Source organism: Ambystoma mexicanum, chromosome 6q (assembly GCF_040938575.1).
Source record: "Ambystoma mexicanum isolate Mex_15411 chromosome 6q, UKY_AmexF1_1, whole genome shotgun sequence".
Classification (NCBI taxonomy): Eukaryota; Metazoa; Chordata; class Amphibia; order Caudata; family Ambystomatidae; genus Ambystoma; species Ambystoma mexicanum.
The window spans coordinates 1147101945-1147121782 of NC_090937.1; positions in this window are offsets into that span (position 1 = coordinate 1147101945).

Sequence of the window (19838 nt, forward strand, 5' to 3'; positions counted from 1 at the left end):
ATGTAATTGTTGTACTATGTAATGTATATCTCAATGCTGTAACCGCTTCCTTAAGCGCCCATCTACCTACGGGTCTGGAGCACCATATAAATAAAACAAACAAACAAACAACCCATCTGCCTCAGCATGCATGATTACACCCTGCATCATCTATTGAATGCCATCCAGACTACCACACCTCATGACAGTATAGATTGCATCTAGGTGACATATTTGCATGCGTACAGGGACATGTGCATGCCCACACCAAATAGCTGCCGCCATGACTGTGCTCCCTGAAGGTGGCAGTTCAGAGTGACACACACCTATTTGTATCTGCTTGCAGGTGATGGAGGATATCCCTTGAGGCCGTGGCTACTTACCCCTGTGCGGAACCCTCAGAACATCCATGAAGAGGAGTACAATCGTGTGCACACCCGTACCCGTGTTGTGATTGAGCAGACCTTTGGCCTGTTGAAGGCTTAGTTCCGCTGCCTCAGCAGGTCTGGTGGGGCACTCCTATATGGGCCTGAGAAGGTGGCGAAGACCACCATGGCCTGTGTCATGCTGCACAACATGTGTGTCCGGAGAAATGTACCACTGACACCTGACATTGGCATGCATGGCCCGGGTGAGGATGATGAGGATGGAGACGGAGGTGAAGTAGCCCCCCTGCCAGTACATGATGCACGGAATGGCCATGCTGTACGCCAAGCACTAATTCACGAATACTTCTGAAACACAGGGACTATGATAGACATGTGTCAGTGACACACTGGCTCCATGTGGACATGCACACTTGTATTGTTGGGAGTTGGCCACTGAACACCATCACACATTAAATGTACATGCACAAAATGAAGAATGTCCAGTCATTTAATTTTTGGCACACAACGGGTGTATTTTTCAAACAGGCAACAATGTGAACACTCTCCCCCAACCCCCAGTGAACTCCCTAACCCACCCTACAAACCCCAAATGTCCCCAGTGAACTCCCTAACCCACCCTACAAACCCCAAATGTCCCCAAATGTACTCAAATGATTGTTCTCTTCTCCAACAACCATGTGTCCAATGGCCATTGTCTAGCCAATCTACTTCTTGGCCTTTTTGGTATCCGGGGGTGGCATCTCCGAGTGCCGTGCACTCCTCCGGGTCATCCGCACAGGGCTTGTGTGGGCTGAGGTTGAAGGTGTTGTAGCAGAGGATGTGTCAGAGGCAGGTTCCACGCCTGCTCCAAGGCGTGGTCGCTGCATATGGAGCAGGATGGACGTTAGCACTTGCGTTACTGCCCCCAGACAGTCCCTCATGACGATTGCAAATGCGTTAACGGCAGCAATGTTTGCAGCGATGGCTGCTGTGGTCTCCCCAATGAAAGTAGCAATGACCCTCCTCGTGTCCTCCCCATCGGCAATATACTGCCACATGAGATCAAGCATTGACTCCTGTCGTGCCTCCACCCTCGACAGGCTAGCCTCAAAGGTGTCAGTGGTAGCTGGAGTGCTGGTGGCCGGGGTGGTGGTAGCCGGGGTGGTGGTAGCCAGGGTGGTGGATGGTGCTTGCGTGGGGCCCACATCCAGGGTGCTGTCCTCCTCGAAGAGGCACATGTCGGAATCTCTGAGGTTAGAGTCGCGGAGGCAGGGGTCGTCACTGCTGTTGGAATCCATATGGGGTGGGGGGTGGCCAGGGGGTTTGGGGTGGGTGTAGTGGACACGACTGTGACACCCTCGGTGTCCACATTCGCATCCACAACGTCCACGGTGGTTGGTGGTGCAGGAACAGAAACCCCTCCCACTGTTGTGGGTGGGTGCTGCTGGTCTTGATGTTTGTGGCCCACACTGGCAGCAGGTGTTTTTTGCTGGGTATCAACCCGGTCTGGCACACTGCCTGTTGGTCTGGCCTGTTTCTCTGGCTGGGGGTGGTGGTGGCGGTGGCCCTTGTCCCATGGCGTAATGTTTATGCCCTTGCGCCCCTCTCCTGACTGGCATCTTCCTCATCAGTGCCTGGGGGTTAGAAGAGATGCAGGTCATCAGTGATGATGTCACATGCCAGCTACATACTATTGTGCTGTGATATATTTATACATTCATGCATCCATTAATTACAGGGGTGTGGCAATTGGTGTTTTGAGGGGGCATGTAGGCCATCAATGCATGGCAGGTGGCATGCCATTGATATTGGGTCTGTGTGTTGGGTTACATGGGCACGGTCGTGTTATGTTGCCCGTGTGTTGGCATTGGGATTGGCACTCAGCATGCATTTGTGTGTGGCAGGGTGTGGCACGCATTCTTGACCGAATATGTTGATGTGGGTCTGGGACATGCATTGGCTTGCCTTGTCTCACTCCACGTCACTTGTGCTACATCATGGGTTCCCCTACAGGGATGTGCAGGGTCACTTCTGGGGATGATGCGGCGCTCATCTCCATCTCTCCGAATCCCTCTATTGACTCGGGATCAATGAATCAATGAATGAGCTAGCAGTCTCCTCCCAGGGCATCAGCTTTGCTGGTGAGTGTGGCCCTCTGCCTGTCGCCATGGCTGCCCTCCTGTTGACTGGCAGGATGTTCCTTACCCTCAAGCAGAGGTCGTCCCACCTCTTGTGGTCGTCCCGCACAGTACGTGGGGTGGTCCCCATGGCCGACACCCTCTGGGCAACCTCCTGCCAGATTTGCTTTTTCTTCATCTGAGCAGCCTGCTTCATGTCATTTGACTTCATTATGTCTTCATGCTGGGCCAGAGTGTCTGCCAGCATGTTGAGCTCAGCGTCAGAGAAATGCTGTTTCCGCTTCCGGGGGGTCATCTTCTGGGCACTCTTTGATATCCTCAGGACTTTCAGACGCAGCACGACAAGAAAGGACTGGTGGTTAGGGAGGATGGCAAAGGATTGTATTTTTAAAGATGGCCGCCGGCCCATTTCCAGTTCCTGCGCGATGACGTTATTTCCAGGTCCGGTTTTGTGAACCCAGTATTAGCATGGTGGTATTACCGGGCTGGTATTTAGGGGGTGCTCCTTGGTGGTGCTGGTATTGGTGGGTCCCGTGATGCCGCTATCAGAGGGTTGGAGGGCCTTTAGCGGCATGCCGGTATTTCCATTAGCGGCATGGGGGTTCGCGCGTGCTCGCGCACTCATGATCACCCACTATTAGCGGGTTCATACGAGCACGGACCCGCTCTTACCGGCATGCCAGTAATTAACCTGTTTTTACCGGGCTACTTGTAATGAGGCCCAATGTCTTGCATGTAAATGAATCATTCCTGTTGCATTAATGGGTCGGCCATTTTAGAACGTGCAATCGTAGAGGCTTAAACTCTAGGCCAGCATACAATCTCTGTAAATACAATTACTGGCTTAGGCATGCTAGGATATACGATAGTGATACTTATAATTCATAGGCTATAGGCTGTTGTAATTATAAAAACATATAAAGACATATGCAATATATGTAAGTATATTGCCAAATGTATTGGCATCTTTTTTATTTTGAGCCTGATATGCCACTCCTATGCAACCAAAATAACAATAAAATAAACCCATAAAAAAAAAAAAATATATATATATATATATATATATATATATGTACACTTTAATAAAACACAACAATGTAAATAGATATAAAAACACTAAGAAAACCCACCCCTGTAAAGGAAAGACAGAGAAATGCAGAATGTAATGACGCAGCATTCTAGGTTTTCAGCAGGGAGGAAAAAAAGGCAGGCACTCAATACCGAGTTTAAAAAGTTATGCTCTTGGAAGGAAAAGGTGCAAAATGATCTTAGTCTCTTAGAAGTTCCGTATTCAAATTCTTGGCAGTGTGGGTTGAAATGTGTCCAGAGTTGTTGAGTTTTGTTAATCCAGGCAGCGAGTCCGCATCAAGTTGGTTTCGAGTGGGTGCGCCATACAGTTCAGAAGAGGGATCGAACAGTGTAGGTTGAAATGATCACCAGGTGCGGTACAACAAAGTGTCTTTTGAGTTGATGAGTACCACTGGTAGGGGTTGATGAGTGACGTGATGATCCAGAAGTTTGGGTCAAGCTTCAATGTGATGTTCTGGTGGTTCAATGCTGTGTTTATGGCTGTGATTGGAAGTCAAGTGTGCGGTATGCTGGTGCTTAAGCCGGACAGGAGACAAGACTCTGCTGTGGTGCTACGTACGGCGTCAAGTGAGGTCAAAATGCAGAACTGGCATTTACATTTGTCTTTGCAGGGTCGAAGGAAGCTAGTGGCGGTTCAATGGCAAGAACAGGGATCCTGGCTACTCAGGCTCTGAGGATGCTATGAAGCCCACTACATGGCTCTTGGACTAGATAATTGCCTGCATCGTTTTATTATTAGTAAAAATAAAAAATAAACAGGGTTATTATACTCTTGCCAGATAGCACACATTGGAATACGCATATATATGAACCCATCTACTAATCCACCATGACCAACAACACCATTGGCACCCTTGAAGGTCCACACATTTTCTTTTGCCTCATTTGTCAAACATGTACATGTGGGTCCTTTAACATACAAGACACCTTTCAATAGATCTGCCAGAGTGAATATATTTGTCATACTCTAATACGCCATCCATACACACACAACATACAGACATACCACATACACACATACAACATACATATATGTCACACTGTCACATCTGCCATTCACTCAAATATCCACGCAATTCAGTAATACACCCTACAATCTTAACCCATACATTCAGATGCGATTCACCCACACAAGATACATATATACAACATACATATAGGGCATAAAGTCAGATGCCACATGCTCATACACTGATACACGCACATGACATGCACTTCTACAACATACACTTACAAGACATACACTCAAATTCTTCATGCCATACTCTGTCTGTACCTTAACGTTGTTAATCCCACTCTTTGTAGATTGTGTATTGCATATGCAAAAGCCAAACTACAGGGTGTATCAGTTCCTGTTATTTCTTGGTCTGAATGCGTTGCTAGATTTTAGTTTTTGTTGTAAGCCAATCGTATATTAAAAATAGATTAAATTAAACATCTTAAAATAGTGAGGAACGCAAGTTACTTTAACGCTTCTCTTTTGCGAACAATGTTTAAAAAAAGATTCAGAAGTAGTCAGTACTTAACAAATACCAATTGACCTTTCATTCCTTGAGGACTACACCATACATTGCAAAGCACTCTTTCATGTCACTGCACTGGCAGCTGTGTAATAAAGTGCAGTATGCTCTTTCATCTCAATCACTACATTCACATAACAGCAGAACTCCTATTCCCTTATCTCATTGTAGAACAAAATGTTACAGAGTGAACCTATTTTATGTTCTTTTCCCATATGAGTAAAATGGCTGCCTCTGTATTACCGGTGTACTTTGAAACTGTTATAAATGACCTCATGGAAGTTTAAAGCTTGACATTTTAAGGTTAAAGTAAATGGACCATACAGTGATTTTCTGACGGTTTATAATGTATATAAAACTTGTTTCTTCACAGCACGTCTACCCTTCTACTAGATACAACTTTAGGCTGAGAAGTTGTGTGGGAAACGTGAAGCATTTTCTGAAGTGATTTTATTGTTCAAAATTGGTGCTTATGAAGTTGGTTTTCCAGTAGCTAATATAGAAATGACTAGCTTTGCATGATCGATGAGGATGTCACTTGCTGTTAATTTCCTTGATAGCCGCATATTCTTACCTAAAGCTATTGTTTATTTTCAACTTTACTCTATTGTTTGATAAAAAATAAAAAAATAAAACTAATGAACACAAGCTGGCTAAGAGGAACGCCACTAAGTACCTACCAACTTCGAAGGGATCACCCCAGATAAGTAAATCAATTGATGAGGCAAACAACTTAATTATTCAGATGGAAGACATCCTGAGCAAATTAGGATCTTGGGCCACTTGCAAATACATTCCAGCCTACACAAAATAAGCTGAAATGCCACAAATCCAGATAAAGCAAGTGCTTACCCATCTCAAATGGCCTTTTTACCAAATATTTGCAATAGTTGCCGATTGTTGAATTGCTTTGCTAAACCCAAGAAATGTGGCTACAGAGTCCTTAGAAAATGCAAGAGAGCTGTTGGAGCATGCTAATACAAGTTTAGCGAGTTACGGCTCCACTATGTTGCAAACTTTTGAGTACACCCGCGAGCAATACATGCTCAATAGCTAAGCAAAGCCTACTTGGTAAAAGGAACCACAAACATGGGTTTGATAAGAACATAAGGTATGGTAAGTGTTCACTTAAGCGAGATTTACGTGATCTGGACACTCCAATGCCCTGCCGTTTTGATCTGTGTGCAGCAGTTAAAATACAGAAATTGTCTTATCAGAAATGGCTGAGAGCTTATTGTAAAAATAAAACATTTGAACAGTGGCGGGTTTTGATAACAATCATTAACAACCATAATTCCAAGGGATTCTGGAAGTTGTTTAGACCAGCACATTCCCGCAGGCAACTATTGGAGGGGCCTCCAGAAGTAAATCTGAAAATGTCGTATGGGGCACCATTGGTAAAGGAAGTATGGTTCTAATTGACGTCCCAGCTGCTCAGGATAGATGACAGTATAGAGGCAAGATTGCTGATATCGTTGCCATCATTAAATCTTAAATAAATTCCGGATCTCCAGATGCAGATGTAGTCTGCAATGATCTAATCAAGTTGAATCCGCTTTGGGGGCCTTGGGTGCTACATGTTCTGCTTTTGGCAATAGCAATTAGCAGTAGGCTTCTGTACTGTTGGGTATTTTATGTAGATTTGGGGCCTAGCAGTATTTTCTTACCGCCAAAAATAAAAGTAATTTAGCAATAATCACTCCTTACATTTAAATTGGGTTGGTATTATGGTAGTATAGTGGTGAGCATTATTTCAGTACACAGATATATTTAGTTGGTGTGCATTTTTACTTGTGGGCATGATTTCTTTGTTTTATTGGTAGTGCCACCTTGGGCTGTTCTCACTGACTTATCTACACCAGCCAGCTAAATCATGTGGTATATCGCTAATTTATTATATTAGTGAACTATATCCAGAAGTCTCTCTTTCTGCTGACTCATTTACCTCCAGCAGACAATTCCATTATGTCCCACTCAAATGTCACACACACATATACTGAGTGGAACCATGCACATAGCTATTTCACTGCCAAGTCTGATTTTAAGCTACCTTGTTCTTTCTGTTTTATCTACATGAAAATTGACAAATGCACTGTCTAAAATCTTCCCGATATTACCAGTGCTATTATGATATATGCACCAAGAAAAAAAAAAAAGAAAAACACACTACCCGTCTGTTTTCAGATATTTTAGTGTATTATAAACAATTGCATTTCAACACCATCTTACCCTTTTTACAGAAATAACTGGAAGTTTCACAGCAGTATAAATATTCACTTTACTTTATCTGTAACAAAATGAAAAGGGATACAGCAAGAGAACACTCAATTTGCAACATTAGACATGTTTATTAAATCCAGGAATTTCCTCTTCTACTCTGCCTGAATAGGTTTCGAACACACACACCGCCCCCGCACTCTGCAATATATTTACCGAGCTTGTGCTGCAGGCGAATTCCTCAGGCTGGTCGCCTGGAAATGGCTCAGTGCCCCCTCTTAAATCACTCCAGGTAGGACGTGCATCTGCCGTCACTCAAGCCAGGATTCATTGACTGGAATTTCCCAACCTGTGTAGCAGTGCACTGGGCCCTTCTTCTCAATCAGGAAACTCCCCAGCCACACCAGCCGAGTTTTTTCTCCAAGCTGTGCCAAATGCCTTCTTCCTTTCTTTCTCTCCGAGATTCATTAGAAAAGCTCTGTTACAGCCTACAAAACGAGTTCAACCAATGAAATTCTATCATGTCCTACCCTCCTTCTCTTGAACAATGGCTTACTTTTACAGCAAGCAACTGTAACAAAACTGATTTCCTGCTTATTCGAGTTTTTGCTTCCTGCAAATACTGTGGACAGAGCACAGAGAGAGAAAATAAATAAATCTGCTCACAGTCTAGTGTGAGTTTCAGCCTGCCTCATTTTGCACTGGAGAACACATTACAATATTAAAAGTCAGAATTATGTTAGTACGGTTAATGGTGTTAATTCATTAATCCTCTAATGTGTCTCCTGCAACAGAAGCATTTCAGATGAGAAAAGAAAAAAATGTGCATTTTACATGTAAAAAAAAAATGTTTGCATTTTAGATGTAGAAATCGTTTTTCGACTGAATAGCCTGTCTTCATTTACATGTCCATGTCACACTGGCAACACATGCCTTGCTGTACCACATTATAGCAATGCATTAAACCCATGCAGTGGCGCTGCATAAAAATGCTAAATAAAATAATCTTACAGTACTCTTGGCAAAACAGCATCATTGACCCTGTGTACAAAAAGTGACTCAAGGGTGACCCAAGAAATGATTGCATCCAAGGCAATGTTGGATATACCATCCAGGATCGCTGCATGCAGTCTATTCAATGAATTAAACAACTGCATTTCATCCAATAACATTATTAAATTAAATCAAACAGGCTTTTGTAGGGGCACTGACACCATAGTTAACCTGTTGGCATTAACCTCCATTGAAGAATTAATCTGGAGTATTTTGAACCTCCACATCTATGGAGCTTTTATTGACTTCTGCTCCGCGTTTGATACTGTAATTCGTTAAGTTCTCTGACTGAAGTTGAAGAAGCGGGGCATTCCCAACAGTGCTATTAAATGTGATAATTTTACTCTATAGCAACATGCGTGTTCATATCAGGCTGCCAAATCATGATTATACCACCAGTGCCCTGCTTACATTGGGCTTAAAACAGGATTGTATATCGGCACCCAGTCTTTTTTATCTGTATTTTGCAGACCTTTCCCAAGAGTTGTCCACAGATATCTTCACTCCGCGACTTGGCATTAGGCAAATCCAGTGGCTTCGATACGCTGACCTGATGTGGGGCTCCAACACCAATTGAACAGACTTGATTTGAACAGCAAGAAAAATGGCTTAATAATTAATTCTAACAAATCCAAGACTATGATCTTTAAACCAAAAGCACGGAAAGTGATTTACAGTTTTGTGTGGCATAAAGGCACACAGAATGTGGACATTGTATTCTCTTATGATTACTTGGGGGTTACCGTAGATGACAAGTTATTCTAGAAACCTCAAATGGGCTTGCTTGAGATAAAGGTAGGACAACAAATGTGAGTAATGAGGTCCTTTGCCCATCACCATTAGGGCTACTCGTTGCATTCCATCATCATAGTTTATCAAGGCAAGATGCCTCCCGTCAGAATGTATGGTGTTGAAATCTGGGGACTCAAAACACATTAAGATTCTTAGTAAGCTGGAAAGGCATTGTTAGAAGATGCTCACAAATAAAAGAGCCACCCTCCCTGTGGGATACCGTCTTGTGGAGCTGGGTCTTGTAGCATTAACTGCCTGCTATAAAGATCATTGACCAATTTACATTGGAAATTAGCCAAAAGTCTTGCAAACTCTATTGCTACACATCATCTTTGAAGCTATTGTAAGTACAGAATGTCTTGCATGTAAATTAAGCATTCCTGTTGCATTAATGAGTCAGCCATTTTAGAACGTGCAATCGTAGTGGCTTAACCTCTAGGCCAGTATACAATCTCTGTATATACAATTACTGGCATAGGCATGCTAGGATATACAATAGTGATACTTATAATGCATAGGATATAGGCTGTTGTAATTATACAAATATATAAAGACATATGCAATATATGTAAGTATATTGCCAAATGTATTGGCATCTTTCTTATTTTAAGCCTGATATGGCACTCCTATGCAATCAAAATAACAATAAAATAAACCCCTAAAAAAAATATATATATACACACTTTAATAAAACACACGAATGTAAATAGATATACAAACACTACGAAAACGCACCCCTGTAAAGGAAAGACAGAGAAATGTAGAATGTAATGACACAGCATTCTAGGTTTTCAGCAGGGAGGAAAAAAAGGCAGGCAGTCAATACCGAGTTTAAAAAGTTATGCTCTTGGAAGGAAAAGGTGCAAAATGGTCTTAGTCCCTTAGCAGTTCCGTATTCCAATTCTTGGCAGTGTGGGTTGAATTGTGTTCAGAGATGTTGAGTCTTTTTAATCCAGGCAGCGAATCTGCATCAAGTTGGTTTCGAGTGGGGGCGCCATACAGTTCAGAAGAGGGATCGAACAGTGTAGGTTGAAATGATCACCAGGAGAGGTACAACAAAGCGTGTTTTGAGATGATGAGTACCACTGGTAGGGGTTGATGAGTGACGTGATGATCCAAAGGTTTGGGTCAAGCTTCAATGTGAAGTTCTGGTGGTTCAATGCTGTGTTTATGGCTGTGATTGGAAGTCAAGTGTGCGGTATGCTGGTGCTTAAGCCGGACAGGTGACAAGACTCTGCTGTGGTGCTACTTACAGCGTCAAGTGAGGTCAAAATGCAGAACTGGCATTTACATTTGTCTTGGCAGGGTCGAAGGAAGCTAGTGGCGGTTCAATGGCAAGAACAGGGATCCTGGCTACTCAGGCTCTGAGGATACTATGAAACCCACTACATGGCTCTTGGACTAGATAATTGCCTGCATCGTTTTATTATTAGTAAAAATAAAAAATAAACAGGGTTATTATACTCTTGCCAGATAGCACACATTGGAATACGCAGATATATGAACCCATCTACTAATCCACCATGACCAACAACACCATTGGCACCCTTGAAGGTCCACACATTTTCTTTTGCCTCATTTGTCAAACATGTACATGTGGGTCCTTTAACATACAAGACACCTTTCAATAGATCTGCCAGAGTGAATATATATGTCATACTCTAATACGCCACCCATACACACACAACATACAGACATACCACATACACACATACAACATACATATATGTCACATTGTCACATCTGCCATTCACTCAAAAATCCACGCAATTCAGTAATACACCCTACAATCTTAACCCATACATTCAGATGCGATTCACCCACACAAGATACATAAATACAACATACATATAGGGCATAAAGTCAGATGCCATATGCTCATACACTGATACACGCACATGACATGCACTTCTATAACATACACTTACAAGACATACACTCAAATTCTTCATGCCATACTCTGTCTGTACCTTAACGGTGTTAATCCCACTCTTTGTAGATTGTGTATTGCATATGCAAAAGCCAAACTACAGGGTGCATCAGTTCGTGTTATTTCTTGGTCTGAATGCGTTGCTAGATTTTAGTTTTTGTTGTAAGCCAATCGTATATTAAAAATAGATTAAATTAAACATCTTAAAATAGTGAGGAACGCAAGTTACTTTAATGCTTCTCTTTTGCGAACAATGTTTAAAAAAAGATTCAGAAGTAGTCAGTACTTAACAAATAACAATTGACCTTTCATTCCTTGATGACTACACCATACATTGCAAAGCACTCTTTCATGTCACTGCACTGGCAGCTGTGTAATAAAGTGCAGTATGCTCTTTCATCTCAATCACTACATTCACATAACAGCAGAACTCCTATTCCCTTATCTCATTGTAGAACAAAATGTTACAGAGTGAACCTATTTTATGTTCTTTTCCCATATGAGTAAAATGGCTGCCTCTGTATTACCGGTGTACTTTGAAACGGTTATAAATGACCTCATGGAAGTTTAAAGCTTGACATTTTAAGGTTAAAGTAAATGGACCATACAGTGATTTTCTGACGGTTTATAATGTATATAAAACATGTTTCTTCACAGCACGTCTACCCTTCTACTAGATACAACTTTAGGCTTAGAAGTTGTGTGGGAAACGTGAAGCATTTTCTGAAGTGATTTTATTGTTCAAAATTGGTGCTTATGAAGTTGGTTTTCCAGTAGCTAATATAGAAATGACTAGCTTTGCATGATCGATGAGGATGTCACTTGCTGTTAATTTCCTTGATAGCCGCATATTCTTACCTAAAGCTATTGTTTATTTTCAACTTGACTCTATTGTTTGATAAAAAATAAAAAAATAAAACTAATGAACACAAGCTGGCTAAGAGGAACGCCACTAAGTACCTACCAACTTCGAAGGGATCACCCCAGATAAGTAAATCAATTGATGAGGCAAACAACTTAATTATTCAGATGGAAGACATCCTGAGCAATCTAGAATCCTGGGCCACTTGCAAATACATTCCAGCCTACACAAAATAAGCTGAAATGCCACAAATCCAGATAAAGCAAGTGCTTACCCATCTCAAATGGCCTTTTTACCAAATATTTGCAATAGTTGCCGATTGTTGAATTGCTTTGCTAAACCCAAGAAATGTGGCTACAGAGTCCTTAGAAAATGCAAGAGAGCTGTTGGAGCATGCTAATACAAGTTTAGCGAGTTACGGCTCCACTATGTTGCAAACTTTTGAGTGCACCCGTGAGCAATACATGCTCAATAGCTAAGCAAAGCCTACTTGGTAAAAGGAACCACAAACATGGGTTTGATAAGAACATAAGGTATGGTAAGTGTTCACTTAAGCGAGATTTACGTGATCTGGACACTCCAATGCCCTGCCGTTTTGATCTGTGTGCAGCAGTTAAAGTACAGAAATTGTCTTATCAGAAATGGCTGAGGGCTTATTGTAAAAATAAAACATTTGACCAGTGGCGGGTTTTGATAACAATCATTAACAACCATAATTCCAAGGGATTCTGGAAGTTGTTTAGACCAGCACATTCCCGCAGGCAACTGTTGAAGGGGCCTCCAGAAGTAAATCTGAAAATGTCGTATGGGGCACCATTGGTAAAGGAAGTATGGTTCTAATTGACGTCCCAGCTGCTCAGGATAAATGACAGTATAGAGGCAAAACTGCTGATATCGTTGCCATCATTAAATCTTAAATACATTCCTGATCTCCAATGCAGATGTAGTCTGCAATGATCTAATCAAGTTGAATCCCCTTTGGGAGCCTCGGGTGCTACATGTTCTGCTTTTGGCAATAGGAATTATCAGTAGGCTTCTGTACACTTGGCAAAACAGCATCATTGACCCTGTGTACAAAAAGTGACTCAAGGGTGACCCAAGAAATGATCGTATCCTGGCAACGTTGGATATGCCATCCAAGATCGCTGTATGTAGTCTATTCAATGAATTAAACAACTGCATTTCATCCAATAACATTATTGCATTAAATCAAACAGGCTTTTGTAGGGGCACTGACACCATAGTTAACCTGTTGGCATTAACCTCCATTGAAGAATTAACCTGGAGTATTTTGAACCTCCATATCTATGGAGCTTTTATTGACTTCTGCTCCGCGTTTGATACTGTAATTCGTTAAGTTCTCTGACTGAAGTTGAAGAAGCGGGGCATCGCAACAGTTCTATTAAATGTGATCATTTTACTCTATAGGAACATGCATGTTCATATCAGGCTGCCAAATCATGGTTATACCACCAGTGCCCTGCCTACATTGGGCTTAAAACAGGAATGTATATTGGCACCAGTGCTTTAAGTGGGCCGGGGCCTACCGGGGCCGGGCCCCGGCAGTCTCCAGAAAGTGGGGCTGAGCCGGGGCCCAGCCGGGGCCCCCCGTCCCACACAACATTGGCGGGATGCATTATCCCGCCGCGGCTGCAGCCGCGACGGGAGATGCGCCCGTCATTATGTCGGCCAAGCTGACAGAAGTGCCAGCCAGCCACAGCCGCAGAGGCTGGCAGCACTTCTGTCAGTTAGTGTAACTCCCTCTGATGACCCCTCATCAGGGTCATCAGAGGAAGTTACTGTCCCTTTGTTTTCCCTCCCCAGGTCACTGACCCCCACGGGCTCCGTGATCTAATATGCAGATTAAATCACGGAGCCCGCGGGTTCGCAGAGGGTGAAAGGTGCCTTGGGCTCAGTGATCTATCTGCTCATTGCAGATAGATCACAGAGCCCGAGGTGCCTTTCTCCGTCGGCAAAGCTTTATAAAAGATGCCTTGAACTGTTTACGTTTCAAGCCATCTTTTATAAAGGTAGAAATATTTCTATGTTTATAAAAGACGGCTTGAAACGTGCACAATTCAAGGCATCTTTTATAAAGCTTTGTCGACGGACAAAGCCACCTTGCGGTTTGTTTTGTCCGTCAACAACGCTTTATAAAAGATGCCTTGAATTGTTTACGTGTCAAGCCATCTTTTAGAAACATAGAAACATGTTACAAATATCTATGTTTATAAAAGGTGGCTTGAAAAGTACACAAACCATAGTAAGGTAAGCACACAAGTGTGCTTAACTTACTATGGTTTGTGCACTTTTCAAGCCACCTTTTATAAACATAGAAATATGTAACATTGCTATGTTTATAAAATATGGCTTGAAAAGTACACACACCATAGTAGTACGCATACAAACATATAAATGCTCACATACATTTATATATTTGTTTGCGCACCTTACTATGATTTGTGGACTTTTAGGCCACGCCCACAATGAAAGCCACGCCCCCAAACGAGGGCCCCCCCTCAATTTCTTACCCCACTTAAAGCACTGATTGGCACCCAGTCTTTTTTATCTGTATTTTGCAGACCTTTCCCAAGAGTTGTCCACAGCTATCTTCCCTCCCCGACTTGGCATTAGGCAAATCCAGTGGCTTCGATACGCTGACCTGATGTGGGGCTCCAACACCAATTGAACAGACTTGATTTGAACAGCAAGAAAAATGGCTTAATAATTCATTCTAACAAATCCAAGACTATGATCTTTAAACCAAAAGCACGGAAAGTGATTTACAGTTTTGTGTGGCATAAAGGCACCCAAAATGTGGACATTGTATTCTCTTATGATTACTTGGGGGTTACCATAGATGACAAGTTATCCTAGAAACCTCAAATGGGCTTGCTTGAGATAAAGGTAGGACAACAAATGTGAGTAATGAGGTCCTTTGCCCATCACCATTAGGGCTACTCGTTGCATTCCATCATCATAGTTTATCAAGGCAAGATGCCTCCCGTCAGAATGTATGGTGTTGAAATCTGGGGACTCAAAACACATTAAGTTTCTTAGGAAGCTGGAAAGGCATTGTTAGAAGATGCTCACAAATAAAACAGCCACCCTCCCTGTGGAATACTGTCTTGTGGAGCTTGGGCTTAGCAGCATTAACTGCCATTAAATTAGCCAATAGCCTTGCAAACTCTATTGCTACACATCATCTTTGAAGTTATTCTTCACCCTATGACTGGCTTTGAGAATTCTTGCTTTATATCAGTGGTAACCAAAGCTAAAACATTGTGTTCCTTAGCAGGTCATGACCTGATAAATATGGCCTTGCCTCTCTATCAGACTATCCCTAATAGAAAACTAAAGAATTTAGTTCAAGAACAAATCATTACGGATTTAGCTAGTTCCTACTTTGGAGGTGCAAGGCTGAAGGCTAAGGATAGTTAAAAAAAGGATAGAACTTGCAGATTGTGTGTAAACTCTATGGTTGAAAGCTCTAAGCATCTCATGATTGAATGTGACAGTCTAATTGCAGTCGTCGATAGATGAAATTAGCTTGTGGCAGGGTCGCACCTGCTGATTGTCCATATGAGTGGTTCTGGGAAATACTTTTTGAGGGTCATGACACCGTGATTATTTATCATATGATGAAGTTGTGGGAATTGATTAAATCAATTCTGACCATTTTGACAGGTTTATCATGAGACTTTGGTCACAATGGCAAGGAAGTAACTATTCTATTGTGCACATGACAATTTCTTTGATTCCTTGTGCTTTTTGTAATTTGTGATTGTGTTTTGATCGGTCTATAAGAAATGGTTCATGGCTGTGTAAAAAATATGTGTTTGCCATATTATACTAAATGTTAAAAAAAAAAAAAAAAAAAATAATAATAATAATAATAATAATAATAATAATAATGATAAGAATAATAATAGTTGTTACACAAAGCTACTTATCAGAGCAACGATTTATAGACTTGGGTTTTATACTTTGAAAACTCATTTCTTCTGCTAAAATGGAAGATCAAAGTAGAAAAGAAATACCATGACTATGGTCTGATATATAGGCAATTGGAGGCAAAAAGAAATGCAGTGAAATATTTAACGACATTTGTGATTGTGGTCAAGTCCAGGACTTACCTGCTCTCTATAATATGCAAATTCTAATGCAGGTTTCTGAATCTGACACAAGCAGTTAGAAACATTTGAGTTTCTAGGAGCACACCAGAGTGTAGCACTTAAGCAGATACTTTGTAGAGTTTGCAGGGAGAAACACGTGGTTGACATATGTACACACCTTTTCATTGGATGCCGTGTTAAGTATTGTGCTGGAATCATTACCATATCTAAGTCCCAGCATAATCAAATTCATTTGATTCAAAGACTTCCATAGAAAAATGTGGAATTTGGAATCTGTATTCCAGTTGGGATTGCACAGGTTCAAAAACTACAAAATCTTAAATCAGGTTCAGCTAGGCCACTTAGTAGGTCAGACCCTCGATCTGCTATTTTAACTTCTCATTCAACTTTGGTCTGTGCTGTTAGTAATACAGATGTGAGCCATGTCAGCCTAAAATGGGATTTGTTTAATGCTCACACTGTTCCAGCTTAATCAGTTCCAGCTCATCCTCTAGAAATCTTTGAATTGATCTTAGAATTAAAGCAGGATCTGTTGACCAATACATAATCTGGGCTTAAGGACTGCTTGGTTCCAGCCATAGCAGCCACCCCACCAGTGGGCTATGCCATTATGAACTCAAATAGGCCAGAAGACAGGGGAGGCAGGGTAGCTCTTATTGATAGAGATACCTACATGTTAAGTGTCCCACTGAATGTGAACATTTAAAATGTTAGAATCCTGAGTCACTTCCCCTATGCAATAAATCTTCTTGGTGTCTACCATCCACCTAAATATGATCCATTATTTAGTAGAAATATTGTAGAGCAATGTCGTGTTACTTATGAAATTCTTCTGACTTCTAATCTTTCTTATAGATTTCACCATTGACTTGCATGATTCTAGAGATACATTTACTCTCCATCTTAAACATTTGACAGATTTGATTTTTTTGGATCTAAATACGCCTTTCACCCATATTGAAGGATTGATCATTGGATTGGATGGTTTGGCATAATATCACCTTCTCAGACAGGCTTTACTATATTGGTAGAGTGGACAGATAAAGCCATCCTACTCTTTGCCATACCACTTTCAATGCACAAAAAGAAGTTGTCAAATGAAGAGATGGTGATCTCGCTTAGGGATAACCAGAAATTGATGATATTATCTTAAATCCAATCTTCAACAACCAAGAAGCTCTTACTGCTGCACTAGAGACTGTGTTGAAGCTCTGGTGAGCACAAACAATGCATACATTGGCAAAATCATTGATAATGTTACACCCATGATTCTAAAAAATACTAAAGTAAAGCACTTCCATAAGCACAGGTTCAATAGTAAGATGGCCTCTAAAAAATGTGAATTAAGAAGAATGTAATCCTAGGCAGGAACATTGCCAAAGGCTAAAGTGTCAAAGAGCCGAATAGAAATTGGCAGTTGATAGGGCAAAGCGACTATATTGGTCAGAAAGAATTGAGCTAACTACTCTAAGACCCTTTCCATGTTCCTAGATGAATAAAGAACTCCTGCTCAAAGAGTTGATATTAACTATCTTGCTAGTGATTGGTATAATGAAATGCAATGATTCTTTGCTATAAAAATTTGCAATTTAAGAAATGATATCAGGATTATTCTGTCAACTATGCCAGCAAGGAATTTGCTGGTTATAAGGTCTTCTCTTATCTTGAGACCGTTGCCACTAGCACAGAGTGTCTCTCAGATCTAATTGTATTTAAGGATTTCACACATTGTAGAAACAAAATGTATTATTCTAGCCATGAATCTGAAAAACTGCCTTGAATGTCTTTGCCACTCTTGGGTTCCTAAGGAATGTGATGACTCTCTGTTGTATATTGTTTCTTGCATCATAAACACTTTGTTACAAACTTCCACAATTGCTGCCTGTTTGAAACAATCTTGGGTTGCACCTCTTTTAAAGAAGCCTTTACTGGACCAAGAAGAATTCCCTAACTATAGAGTGATATCCAATATCCCCTTTCTTTTAAAAATCTTGGATGAGATAGACATGTCTCACATTAAGAGTGTAATACTTCTGGCACGGTTAATCATGCCAGCCTGGTCATCACATATCAGGCCAAGGAGTGGTTGTTCTCCTTGCTCCTGGACTGACCCTCGCAGGTCCAACTTGGGTCCTTTCTCCCCAACACCTCTCTATCCACAAATGGTGTTTCCCAGGGCTCTAACCTCTCACCCTGGCTCTTCAAAGTCTACTTGTCCCCTTTAGCCCACAGTATCTCTACCTTCTCCTCTAACTTTCAGTTTTACACAGATGACACTCAGCTCTCTTCAGACTCCCCTTAGCCTCCTCTTCTCTCTAGCTCATTCCTGACTGTCTATCCACTATTCAGGATTGGTGTGCCTCCAACAATCTCTGCCTTAATGCCAGTAAGACTGAGATCCTTCTCATTGGAACCCCTGCTCCCACTTTCCCTCCCTCACTCTGGCCGACCTCCTAGAGCCCTCTTCGTTTGTCTTCCTGTGAGGCAGAAAACCTTGGCATCATCTTCAACTCCACTCTCTCCTTCTCTCCTCACATCACAGACCTTGCCAGAAAGGTCCACTACCATCTGCACCTTCCTTTTCTCACTTTCCCCTAGAAGCTCACTGTTTCCAGATCCCTGATTATCTCTAGGTTGGACTAATGCAATAGCCCCTTTCTCAATCTGCCTTCCTCTACTCTGCCCCTCTGCAAGTAATCCAGAACAGGACTGCAAGACTTATACTTGGCCCCAAGCCCAGGGACCGTATCTCCCAATCCTTGAAATCTCTCCACTGGTTCCCGGTGGCTGCAAGGATCAAGTTCAAGACCCTCTACATCATCCACAAGGCTTTTGGGGCCGGGACCCACACTACATCCAATTCTCACTTCCAAAACACATTCCTTCTCGAGACACTTCACTCAGCCATCTTTAACTCTCTGAGGGTCGGATGCTTCTCCTGGCAGAAAGTGAGGGGTAGATCTCTCTCCTCTGGAAGTGCCTCCCTCTGGAATGGCCTCCCTGCTCCTCTCAAACCTATGCCGGACCACCTGAACCTCCGGAAGCAGCTCAAAGACCTTCATTGTTGCCTCTGCTTTCTCTCTCTCTCTTCCCTGCTGACCTACCTGTCTGCTGTGCTGACTGATGGCCTGGCTATGCTCAGAGTCTCACTGGGTAGCAGGCCTCTCCACCGCTGCACTGCCTACCGTGCACTTAGGGGCTGTAACTGTAACTCTACAGTCCACTGAATCCTTGCACTTACACAGTGCTGGGCTGCCCTGGCTGCACCTCCCCTTGCCCTCTCCCTGGCACGTACCCTCCCTCCCCCTTCCCCAGCACCTTGCGTTATCACACTTGCACGATCTGAATGACACACGGCCTAGGAAGATTGTTTGTTTTGTTCTCCCTTCCTTGTCCTGTTACGCCTAGAAACACTTGTGTACAGGCTCGTTATAAATGACTTAGCATATCTTATCATCTCATAATTAGCTTCTGGGTGATAGACAATCAGGTTTTCGGCCTTTCAGAAGCCGTGAAATGACATTCTGGGATGTTAAAGAGACTCTCCATAAAATCTCATAAAATGGAAAACCAGCATGTTATAGATCTTCCAGTGGCATTCGATGGCTTAGATGATACCGTACTTCTGAATCCACTGAAGGCGGACACTTTAGTGTAGGATACAGCATGTTTTTGGTTGAAACCTTTTTTTAGTTCATAGACCCTCGAGAGTAAAGAGACTATGTTTATGTCCAGCCTGAGGTTCTGAGATTTA